This window comes from Anopheles nili, chromosome 2 (genome assembly GCF_943737925.1).
Source record: "Anopheles nili chromosome 2, idAnoNiliSN_F5_01, whole genome shotgun sequence".
Taxonomy (NCBI): Eukaryota; Metazoa; Arthropoda; class Insecta; order Diptera; family Culicidae; genus Anopheles; species Anopheles nili.
The window spans coordinates 76,832,721-76,845,171 of NC_071291.1; the positions used below are offsets into that span (position 1 = coordinate 76,832,721).

General features: G+C 45.4%; 1 protein-coding gene across 1 annotated transcript in view; it reads right to left on the reverse strand.

Moving 5' to 3' along the window:
- The window catches only part of LOC128720256 (protein kinase C, brain isozyme), a 42,111-nt gene that overhangs the window by 28,977 nt on the left and 683 nt on the right, over positions 1 to 12,451 (reverse strand). The gene's annotated exons all lie outside the window — the stretch shown is intronic.

A 12,451-nucleotide genomic window follows, 5' to 3' on the forward strand; every position in this document is an offset into this window, starting at 1 on the left:
TAGTCTGTCTTTACGGATTTGATTCTGTTTTGCGACTCATTCAAGAAATTATGCTGACCACTAAAAACAGGACACCCTTAAAACTCATTGGGGTCTTACCCTAGTACAATCGTTTCGAGTGCAAGTCGCCTCATTCCTTGGCTCGCTCAGCTGTAATTGCAAACCCGCATTACATGCAGTTCCCTTCCAAACGGTTTCGATTACTCGAGCTCCTCGAACTTGCTTTCCATGGATAAAAGCTCTGGTCGATTGCGCACCACATCCTCTTTCCAACACTCCCACAAGACGAGGCGTTTAGCCAAATTGATTACTGATACCGAACTTCGATAGGTTCCCGGATTCGGTTTCCATCGGTTAAGTTGTCTCAGCCGGCGGCTCAATCCTACCATCGTATCCCCATCATCTCGACCTGGTCTTAATCTCAGTGCAATCGAAACCGCAACCAGTAGGATATCTGAATCTCAAGCATTTCTTGATTTACTGGTTCGCCAAATCGGAGACATCATTCAAAGCGGTCGAGTGGGATCGAGTGCCGTAGGCATGATTGCACGGAGACGAAGCTTTGGACGCGCCATGAAATCAAAAGCCGATCGACCGGAGCCCCCGGAACGAGTCATCGAATAATATTACTTTCCGCTTTCCTGTCTCTGCATTCCTACGGCCCGGTCAAACACTACTGCATCAAACAGCTGCACGCTTCCAGGAAGCTCAACAGCGAGAGACTACCGAGGAAAGGAATACGGTCACAGGCTGTTTCAAATTCCTTGCAAAACTCTGGCACCCTCTACATCACTTTGAACAGGGACCGACAGCTAGGGAAGATATAAGGAGAAATGAGGGATAGTCTTTGCTTAAACACTAACACAACATTAGAAAACAAATCTATTCAATATATAAGGGCAACCAGCTGTGATGGATAATTTCTGCTAAGTTTTACTGATCTAGTTCAAACTAGTTAAAGAGAATTACTATGTTTTAAAGGTATCTGTCTTAAAGTAATTTATCGATCCAACCTGAATGCTCCCGTTCTCCTACGAAAATGGTCAAGATATAACTATTCCATAGAACTCATGTTTCTACATCAGCTACTAAAGCTAAGTCCGATGATGCTATGGAAATAATTCTTCCAATCCTTTCCGAGCGATGCAAGAAAATGTTGTTCGGAATTTCTCATCTGCCTTCCAATCTACACTACGGAACCGTTACGACTGACGACAGAGGAACTCAGTATGATTTATATGCGTGCTTGTTGCGCGGAGGTGTAGAAGAAGAAAAAACTATTTGTTCACCAGCTGAAGCTTTTGCAGATGACATTTGTGATAGCACAACAGGTTGCCATAGCAACCTAACGCAAAAGCTGGGTGGGACATGTTCCTAGAAAGCCCTTGTTCGTTGGTGCTTCGGTAGCGAAAGGATGTCTTTGCCACAACCGAGCAATGGGAAGGCAAACGTGTATCAATCCGTGCCGAATGCAAACCCGACGTATGTCTCTTTATTAGCTTCACCCACACAGACCCATTACTCGCCTACAAACCCATCCCGTCCGTTCCCACCTACGGACGATTCGCTTAATGGTCACGAGTTCTTTTTGTGTCGCAAAGCTTCATGTTTCGCTCTCCAAAAGGTCACCTCACAGCAATATGCTATCTATCTGTGCCCGACACAAACATCTAACCGGTCGCATGCACCCCTCGCCGGCCCTTCGCCTTCGCGTGGAAAGCGAAATTTTCCATCTCCCAAATTCGCCTACACAATCTGGGGCACGCGTGGGCTTCGCCGGGGCTATCTTGTTCGATACGGAGGCACGTTGCGGGAAAAACTACCAGTGCTAATCGAGCCCCACTGCCAACGGTAACATCCTGCGACCTTTATCCTTTTCCTTCCGTCCATTTGCCACCACCACGCTCCGGACACCGCCGGAAAATTGTGTATCGCATTTAAATTTGACATTTACCGATGTGCAGATGAGCGGTGTGGACGGAAACCAAGCGGAATGATGGGATTCTAGCGAATCGTCCAACGAACGGCCCATTCAAACCAAGCCGCGGACGCGTCCGTGCTAAGCCTGGAAACGCGCTCCCGAAAGGCCGTCACAAAATATCAAGATAAATAAATGGGCAAAAATAAATAAAAGGATCTTTGCCGTCGAACTTTCTCCCAGCCGGAAACGTTCGCAGAGCTGGACTGGGGTGCAAGGATCGTTTCTTTCGCTCCTTGGCTGAGCCAAATAAAAGAAGAGCCCAAAGAAAAGACCCACTTTCCGGGGCTGACATGAAAGCATCAGCTCAAGAGAGCATCGATTGAATTAATGTGTTTGGAATACAAACAACACTGAGAAGAGTTGGAGCGATGATGGCGCGGCGGAGGAAATTGGGATGCAAATATTCGTCATGCAAACGAGCTTCCTCGTGGGTTGCGACCACACAGTCCCAATGCCTGCAAACAAGATCCCCAGCGGTTTTGCGCCTGCACCAGTTATGAAGAAAAATGTTATTACCTACATTTGTCCTAATGCCGCGTCGTTTGCCGATTGCCATTTCCAGCAGTTTTCCGCGTGGCTTTCGCGCTCCCAGCAGATAGGAATGGCTATTTCACCTACATACACGCTGGCCGAGTGGGATAAAAATGAAAAAAGCACAACAATCACCCTGTTCTATCTGACCTCTCCGTGACCATCCCCGGTGGAGGTTGATTTTTGTTTTCCTCTGTTTCGCTGCACTACGCTCCACGCCACGTTAAGCTAGTCCAGCGATACGGTTGTGTTCTCTCGTTCGTCGGCGTGAAAGGTCAAACCGTCGATGAAAATGCGACCTGCCGAGAGATGACGTCATAACCCCACCCAGTCCCGGCGGTCGGTTTTGTTTATCGCCAGCCATCTTCATCTCGAGCTCGCTTTCAGTGAACGGTTGCCGTCTCGCTCTCGCTTGCGCACGGTCGTTCGGTGGCGTCGTGCAGCGAGCGGACCAGAACTCCGAACGGGACGATTTCTCTACCATAAATCAGAGCGATGCCCGGATTGCGGATTTCCCATGGTTAGGCGTGTGAGAGAGGCAGCCCCACGAAACCCACGAAAGGAAGGATTTAATGCCCTTCGCACGTTTAGGTTTGATTGAGCACCGAGCGAAACCAGCACCTGTTGGCGCTGGGAAAAGCGTCGGTGTCAACTTCGTGGATCTTTTTGCTTAGCTATTGCCGTTTAACATTTTTCGCAGCATAGGGATGATTTTCACAAATGTTGTTAACTAACAGAAACGCTCAATTCGTTGGACAAACGTCGACGAAATGAATCGAAACACCCACCGCTCGCAAGGAGAGTGCAATCGCCATAATTGATGATCCTAAATCGCGCTGCCACCGTAATCAAAATGTATCGCTAGGGACGAGTTGGCCTGTCCATTAATGCGTAAATAAAATAGGTCACCGTAAACGGGCTTCCGGTGGAGAAATCGGAAGGAATTATTTGCCCCATTTCGAGTCCAATATGCTAGCAACCGGCTCACAGACCCACCTTCGCTGCTATCCTTTCCTTACGAGCGAGCAAGGATTTTTATTATTACGGGGCGAAGCAGCAGCGCCAGGGCAAATAGATAGCAGCAAGTATTACCGCATGCTCGGTAAGCGGCAGGTTAAGGTCGCTGGTCGCTTCGGTGATTAAGGTTTGTGAGCGTTTGGTGGACCTGACGTTGGTGTAGGGGGATTGTCGAAGGGCCCAATTTCGCCCCGTTCAGCGGTTAAACGGTACGTGGTCGGCGCGTTTCCGTCCGCCTGTCCTGCGTTGCGGTCGCCATTTTGTTGCAGCCATCATTACCAGGCGTTATCGCTGCCGTCCTACCAGGATTGAAAGGGAATCGATCGAGGTAGCCTGTGGCTTCGCCTGGCAGCCGCACCGGTGGCTTAGCACACATGTCGAAGGATCGTGTGATGGGGCAATTTGGGCCCTGAATTTTCGAGCGTTAGCACCGCACTCGATGAACAGATTCGTTTGCCAGCACTGCTCTCCATCATGTCCCAGGGCCGCTCGAGAAAATCAGATCACGACAGACTACCTTTCCCTGTCAACCAAATATGGCTGGTTTGTATTAGTGCCGGGTCAGGAGTTTCGCCCGGGAGAACCAGCAATGGCTGCCAAAAGCTTTACCTCAGCGTGAAACCAGAGGAAAGGTGAACTCTGTGGCAAATTGTATCGATCTCCCGCAGGCACGATATCCCTCGCGGAGAATCCCGAAAACCGCCTCACCGTACATGGAGGCGCCTGGTAGCGCGTAAAAAAGCATGTCTCCAAGGATGTGGTTGAAGCCAGTAGTAAACTGAAAAGCGTTTTCCTGGGGGAGAAACCAGCTCCGAAAACACCCATGCCTTAAACGTTTATCGCTAAAAGGCAGCGACAGTCGCACCGGCATTGCATCATCTCCCCTCGGGAGCTAAGATTTGGTCCGCCTATTTCAAAGCAAGCGCTTGGGCTGCGGGTATCATGGTTACAGGGGCGGTTAGACCCACCCGAGAGATGGAGGATATTTTGCTTTTTCGATCGATAAACGCTAACTGCTTTGACGATGCCCTTACGCGTTCACTCCTGACTTTGGTGACCCGTACGTCGACGGCGAAAAGTGACCTGTTCTGCTACGGAAACGGGGGGATGAATTTTCATTACGGTACCGTGGCTGTTTCGAAAAACTGCTGCACGGTAACGATAAGCCCACTTCAACGACAAGCGATGCGGTAATAAAGTTAATTTTAGGATCAACCACATGACCTACGGTTTCACTTTGATTTTTTTTACCGAAAGCATTTTTTACACCAATGATTATGAAAATGTCGAGGCAAAAGTGGATGCTCCTGCTATATGGCAGTAGTTAGGAGAACATTTGGATGGATTTCGATAGGATGGAAAGTCGTATCAAATTAAGCTAAGCTTTGGCTTCCACTGTTCAATGGCAATGATAAATTGGATTTCTTTTCCTACAATCGAAGAAGAAGACCAAATAAGACTATTCATATATACAACTTAACAATCAGTATCAGATGGTAAGAAGCTGGAATAAAATATCGATAAGAAAGAACGTGTCCTGAAATAACGGTTTACAGCGGTAGTTTAATCGATGGAAGATGCAAATCCGATTAGCTCTAATTTTAGTTTATGCTGGCATATAAGAGTTTCTGCTAAGAAACCGACCACAAAGCCAGTCGGCAACCCGACAGTACACTATGCTCACCGCGGGCAGATAACACATAATGAAAGGAGAAACGACATTAATTAATACCATCAGAGAAGCTACCATCCAAACTGGCAGCAAGTGCCACAAGGTTGAACGCGTCACATCAACCCTTTTCCAGCAGCAGATGCTAATGATTCTAGGTTCGAAGGAGAATGCGCGCCCGTGCAATTTGAGATAAAGCTGGATCCCGCGGTTTAGCTGGGTGAAACATCTCGCACGTTGACATACTGACATTTTATCGCCTGGTAGGAAAGCGCTTCTGCTACTGTAAGTTCCAGTAGCGTACATATCGTGTATCTGACGTAATCGTGTGAGGAATTCGCAGCATCGTCAATCACCGCATCGATAGTCGTTTGTCATCGGAATAAATGTGCTGATTTTAGAAGTTTTTCAATGTTAAATACATGTGAATGCAGTGGAACCGAGAGGAATGAAAATGTGCATGTAGATGCGAAAGCAAGTTCTCTGTGACGTGAGTTAATATTTGAAAAAGAGTGGAGATATCCGTTGAGGTTCTAGATAGAGCTACAGTTTCCCCATGATATCGGTTATCCAGTTAACGTGTCTGAAGTCGATAGCAAGCACGGTACACTACCGGAAGAGGCTCGGTGTTCAGAGTTTAACTCGTGCCGTCTACGAAGCACCGTGACTTGGCGTAGCACGGAACAGCAAATCACCATGTTCAACAGTTTAATTTTCCTGCTGACAAGGTTGAGGTCACCGATTCGCAAGCCATACTGCTAGTCGAAGAACCAACATCTCACCGATGCACTTCGGATGCACTAACGATACTGCACCGTGTCCGGCACGACCGGAATGCCAGGCCCTCGTCATCGTTTGCTATTGTCCCCGATGGTTAGCCCAGGAAGTCTTGGAGCTGCAGGAACCGCCTCGTTGTTCCAGAACAAGGACGCCCATGAATTTCCCCCTGTCGTGCTTGGTATTGAGGTCAGCGCTACGGCACTACTTGCATCATCTGCATCGTATCACGCCTAACGCCGGCAAATGAAACTGTAAAACTCGACAGACGTTCACTCGTTGTGCCGGAATCGAGCCGAACCGTTCTCCTACGCCTTGCCGGAGTGTGATCATAAAACTTTTCCTGTGCACTTTGAGAATGGCCATAAAAAATCCAAACTGTTGGCTCAGATTTTAATGAACTTATTCTACAATCGCCGGCTGGCAACAGGCTCAAAAAGGTGGGCGGCAATGTTATTAAAACTTTTTGCCCAGTCTCACATCAACAAACTCGGTTTATCGATTGTGTGGTATTGCTGGACGAGGAATATTAACAACCTGGAAGCGCTGGCACGTTCAATAGTAGTATTTTGATTTTGCTAGTGTTACACTGATATACAAGTAACAATTTTCAAATTTCTTCGTCATGTTGAACAATGAAAAGACAGCTCAATACTGACATCATTGAACTTCTTGTCAGTCTTCTACCACAAAGTGGCTTTAAACAATCACTTTCAATCTGCAATCGCGAGCACCTAGGCCCACAACTGTTCGGGAAAATTGAGCGAGCTCCACACTATGGAAAAGCAACAGCGTTGATGACGATATCGATTGCCCGGTACCATTCCACGTCCTAGGAAACAAAAACAAGCAGACTAAAACAAAACATCTACCACATGCGAAATGTGTTTAAGTAATGCACTTATACACTCAGGACGAGCAGTCACGATATAGTGTTGTCCATTTCCGCAGAGCAGACGAAGTGCATTTCTTGACCCCTTTTCCAGCATGGCACAATCCACATGTCCGAGCTAATGTACGTCGTTTCCCAGCTCTTCAACGCTCTCTCGTGCTCTCTCTCTTTTTCTTTCATTCACCGTTTCATTTTGCTTTTCAAGTGAAATTATTAGACAGAAAGGATGTCCAACATCGAAACGAATTCCGGCAACCATTTGCAAGGATTGTAGTGTGCCTAACGTGCTCTGCGAGTCACGCTCTTTGAAAGGCCATTAAGCCGAGGACGTCTAGCGAGAGAAAATCCAGGCGGATCTGGAAATGTTTCCATGCGCACAGGAGGCCGAGACAGCAACGAGTCCCGTTGGTTTCAGACCACAGTCCACTGGTTTGGTCCACACAAACGAGCCTCAATTCCGTGCCTTCACTCAACGATGGCGTAAGTAGTGCGGGATCCCTGGGAAGCCTACACTGGTAGGGAACCACCGTACGAGCATCACGTACCGGGCAGTCTTGCTTCACTTTTGTTTCGGAAAATTGATTTGATGGTTCGCTGTCAGTTATGGGAGTGTGCTGCGACCATCAGCCATTATAACCGTACGGTACAAGGCGGCACTGTCCGCGAGGCTGTTTCGTTCAAAGGCATTTTTTGTCGTTTCTGCCTCGATGATAAAGGACCATAGCGAGGCATCATCCACTCAGCACGCTCCCTTTCGGAGCGTCAGCACCGAACAACCGGTGTTGGTGCAATACTGCGGTATTTTCCTAGCTCGAACACCAATTTTTGATAACGTTCTCGGTACGGTTCGGACTGGGATCTATTATGAGTCTGCAGGGACGGAGGTCCATTTCACCATCACAATATTTTAGCCATTTTCTCTGCTCCTTCTAGCCCTCACTCCGTTTCCTGCAGTGTCAACGAACTTTTCCGGTCGCTTATAGAACATGCCTTATGTTTTCACGTTTTCACAGATCATTTCCCTTTGTCCATCTGTACCGTCCGGCCGAAACATCGACAGGTCTGTCGTTCGGTGAAACATGACACGTTCATAGTCACTAAACTTCAGAAGAAAACGCCAGCCCACAACAGAGGCTTGCTTTGGTACGTCGAGTGGTACGTTTTATGAATATTGATTTAGATTTTCGATCAAAGCGTTTGCAATTCCAATTGGCTGTTGTATCATCGCAGCAAATGATGAACCGTGAACTATATTCGTGGGTCCTTCATTTGCCACACGAAGCTGTGGAACATATCCAAAGTATGACGATGGGCGTCTATAATGCGGAAATTCAAATTTCTACCTCCTGGCTGCTTTCTAAATGACATCTAGCAAACCGCGCCGCACCAAAAAGTGAACTCTGTCCGCCGTCAGTAGAGTAAAGTAAATGACCGAGAAACTCCAAGAAAAGCAATACAATTAACATTTTGCGATGGGACGGCAAATTTCCACCGAACAGAAACACTCATCTCTGCTCGATTTCGCTGCAAACTTCTCTGACAACACGACCGATCGTCCAAAGGCGTTTACATTTTCTTTCGTTTTGATTCCGCCGTTCCGCCCATGCTCGTGTGCTTCGAGACTTGCTCGTTCAGTTTCATTTTTTGCTCCCAAACAATTCAAAATCGTTCTTGTCACTTAGCATCCGGACCAATTCCTTTTAAATGTCGTTCATTCCAACATGCTGACATTTTATTCAAATCATGTTGGTCGATGCTTACTTTCATTTAGCGTCTTCGATCCTGCGCATTCCTTTCGTGCATCACAGGTTGCTTTCAGCTGCTGTTTTTCTTTTGGTTTATTTTTGCACCGTCGATTTGCAATGCCGTTCACTTGTTTTATGCTCGCCGTTCGTTTATTTTCCATTTACATGATGTTCAATCATTCTTTCTCCTCTCCGTTTTGGGTACGTTTCGTGACAGCAGTATGCCCTTACGATAGGCTTTGTATTTGTCATGCTGCCCTCACGACCGTTCTTTGCTTTATTTCATTTTAAATTGCTTTCCCACGCACAATGCAATTGCAAAGACTACAATCAACTACCTTTATCAACCAACGTTTCATTCACTTCTGAGCTCTTATGGAAACGTCCTTCGCTATATTTTATGCAAAACGTCTATCTAAGGTACAAAACGTCTGGCTTTAAAGCACGAACAGGTCTAGCCTAACTTTAAAACTGGTCATAAAATATTATCAAAAGTGTTTCATTTTTGCTTTTAATTCAATCTCGAACCGACCTGCCATCTCGGGACAAGCGGACTGTAACAATGGTTTATATTGTTTTTTTTTTCGTGCTTCACCGTAACAGTCCTTGGAAGACTGCGTGAAATCGAAACGTCCAAAGCGATCGAGGAGGAGAGCGAACTTTCGACATCCACCTATAGCCATGTTCCAGCAGGGCGAATCAGGTCCAAAAGGTAATAAAACGCCTACCAACATCGTCGGCACGGCAGGAGACAACGACACTCGATGTTGAGCTCACCGTTAGTGGCCATCGCGATAAGGTGAAAAATGAATTAAATCATTCGAATTAACACGGCCCAGATCACAGTCACTGTTCCTTGCAAGCTTGAACAGGCATTGCTCAACAAGGCTCTGTCGTGCTGGGCGGGAAGCACTCGACAAGTGCAAATGATCACCTAACCAAACACGCCGAGAAACTACCGGAGTGCGAACCTCTGAGGTGAGCTTTAATTATTCACCTTTCTGAGCGAACTTCGTCATCATTTAAATGCAATTATGTCGATTGAAAATGTTTGTTGTAACTTTTATTCCACAGCCTTATTGCTAACAGATAGCCATATCGTTTTATGGAAGAATATAATCACCTGAGAAGGATTGTATTGTACAACTACGTCTTTTTGTTTGGTGAGCGGTATGAAATAACGGCTAAACAGAAAAGTGTTCAGAATATCTTTTAGTGGCCTCATTCGGAGGCCAGCCTTTCGGGACCATATTGCAGTGCACGTTCTCTTCAATATGTGAACAAAGGAATCAATATGCAAAAAAGGATCATGTTGCCCACAGCATACTGCTAATGTACTCATGGCATGCGATGAAAAAATTCCCTCTACTACGCCTCAAAACTCCTGAATAATGAACCGAACGCCATAACAATAGCAGCAGTAACTATAACAAACGACGTGTAACAGTGAAAAAGAGCAAAATATTTACACATACCTACACACTTCCAAACTACCGAATGGCCATCATTAATTTATGTGCTACCATTTCTCGTAAGTGTTAGCGGCTTCGTTTGCACTGCCACCTCCTATCGACTGTGGCTACTACTATGATACGATGTGCAAACACTACCACCGCCAGCTGTCACTTTGACAGATGATACCAAACGCCCGAAAGGTATGCAGCATACCATGCACGAGGCTTTCCAGAAAAAAGATACAGCCCACAACAAGCCACCCTCTCCGCTCTATGATTTTTGGTCCGAAATATTGTGTCATCTACTGTCCCACGAAAAGGATGCGAAAGTAGCTCCTCTTGCCATTGTTACTCATCGGCCTTTCCCATTATTCATCAATTTTCCGTTTGTACACACGTTTGACGCGCATACTGTTCGAGGCTGTAACAATTATGTGCTAATTAATGAAGCAATTACCGGCACACGAGGACGTGACACGCGAGTTTAATTCAATCGATTCTACTGATGGGTGCTAGCACATGATGATACTAGGACGATGGAATAAATAAGAGAAGAGTATGTATACTTTTCCCGCGAGCTATGCGTAGTAGAACTTCAGATTTGTGTTAAGCACCAGCTAACCGATGTGTAGTTTTCGTTGTTGGTAGAACATAAAGAAAAAAAACAGATAATTTGTGTATTTTCAGGGAACAGTACGCTTACTTGAAAGAAATCAATATCCGTAATTACTTACGTTTTGCTCGTACTCAAATCGAACCAGCTAAAAACGAAAATACTCATTTGTATCTTCGTAATGGAATCATTCAAATTTGGCACTAAAGACAAATCAAGCAGTATTATTATTTCGACGCTTTTGGCTGTCAATTTCAGTAAAGTGATAATCACCCTTGTCAAGCAGCACTCATTATACCATTCATGAGCCTGCTCATCGTCCTCATTCACACGCACATCACTGACTTGAACATGTCATCTATTACATCGAGCATATTTGATAAGCATTGGAACGTGGCCGTATTATTGATTTTTTTACAAGCCTCAATCAGTTTCGTCTCAATGAAACAGGTAAAAACATATAGTGTAGTGAAAGTAGTGATTTCGAATTAACGATTCTGATAACTCTACAGAACCAAAAAACGATGGGGAGCTATTAGGTTAATGAACATTCTTTTCAATCTTTTTCATGTATTAATCGTCTATTCATCAACTCCTCGTCATCAAATCTGCGAAACATTTCAGGTTTTCAATTTTGATGCTGCATAGTTTTTCAATCATATACGTCATAGACGTAAAAAGACTTTGAATCGTATCATGCAGCTCCCACAGAGACAAACCGTGCAAAAATCTCCTTTTAGGAGGCCTGCTTCTTCTACCCGCAGCGAGCGGTCTTCCTTATCCCACTCTATCGATGGTAGACCATTTCTCCAATTAAACGACCGTCGAGAAATCAACACCACCAGCAAACAGAGTGAACACTGCGGGAGTCCGCTCCAGCACCTGCTGCTTGCAAGCACTCCTGATGTGATTTATTACCTTTCGACCTAAAATGTACAGCACGCGTAGGGCGTGCGTAACGATATCCTTGGTATGTCCGTGGGTGGACGTCGGTCTATATGCTGGCCTTTCCTCAACTTGGCACATGAGGACTCTTTTCGTTTCAAATACACTCCCACTCATTATCTGATAACGACGTTGATGCGTTGTATATAGCGACCCGAGAAAGGACATTCATTTTTTTGTCCATCCCTGTAGCAGCGGGTGTTTCGATACTGGGTTAAGCGAGATGGCGGCACATTCAATAATATCCGGCCACGAATGCAATTAAATCCTGAATCGATTTCCAAACAAGTGAAGAAAATTATTTATCGAAGATATGCATCCACCCTTCAACGAGCTTATAGATTTGTTAATATTACATTTTATCTTTCAAATGGAAGCAATCACAATTATTATTATGGGCGTAGATCCTCTGTCTGTTCTGGCACTGAGTTGATGATTAAGATAAACGAGTAGAAATGATGTATTCCATATTTTGGCAATAAACCCTCTACGAGGTTGCCCATCAAATTTATTGTTTTATCCTCACACAAAAATAGTATGATCGAAGTAGTGTCATAAAAATGTGTTTCAATTAATTATTGCACAGATACTCATGTAAAAAACGGTTATACTCGTTAAGAATGATACCCGATGATTTGTATCCTTTATCACCAAATGACCCTCTTATGGACAGTGATAATGTAAAACCCCACAATCCTTGGTAACTGCCTCATACTGAACCGTGACCGAGGAAAAGTGAAACAATTATTTAAACCAGACTCATTACCTTCGACCAAGTGACACTAACCATGATGAAGAAAACGCCCCAAATGGGATGGAGGCAGTGG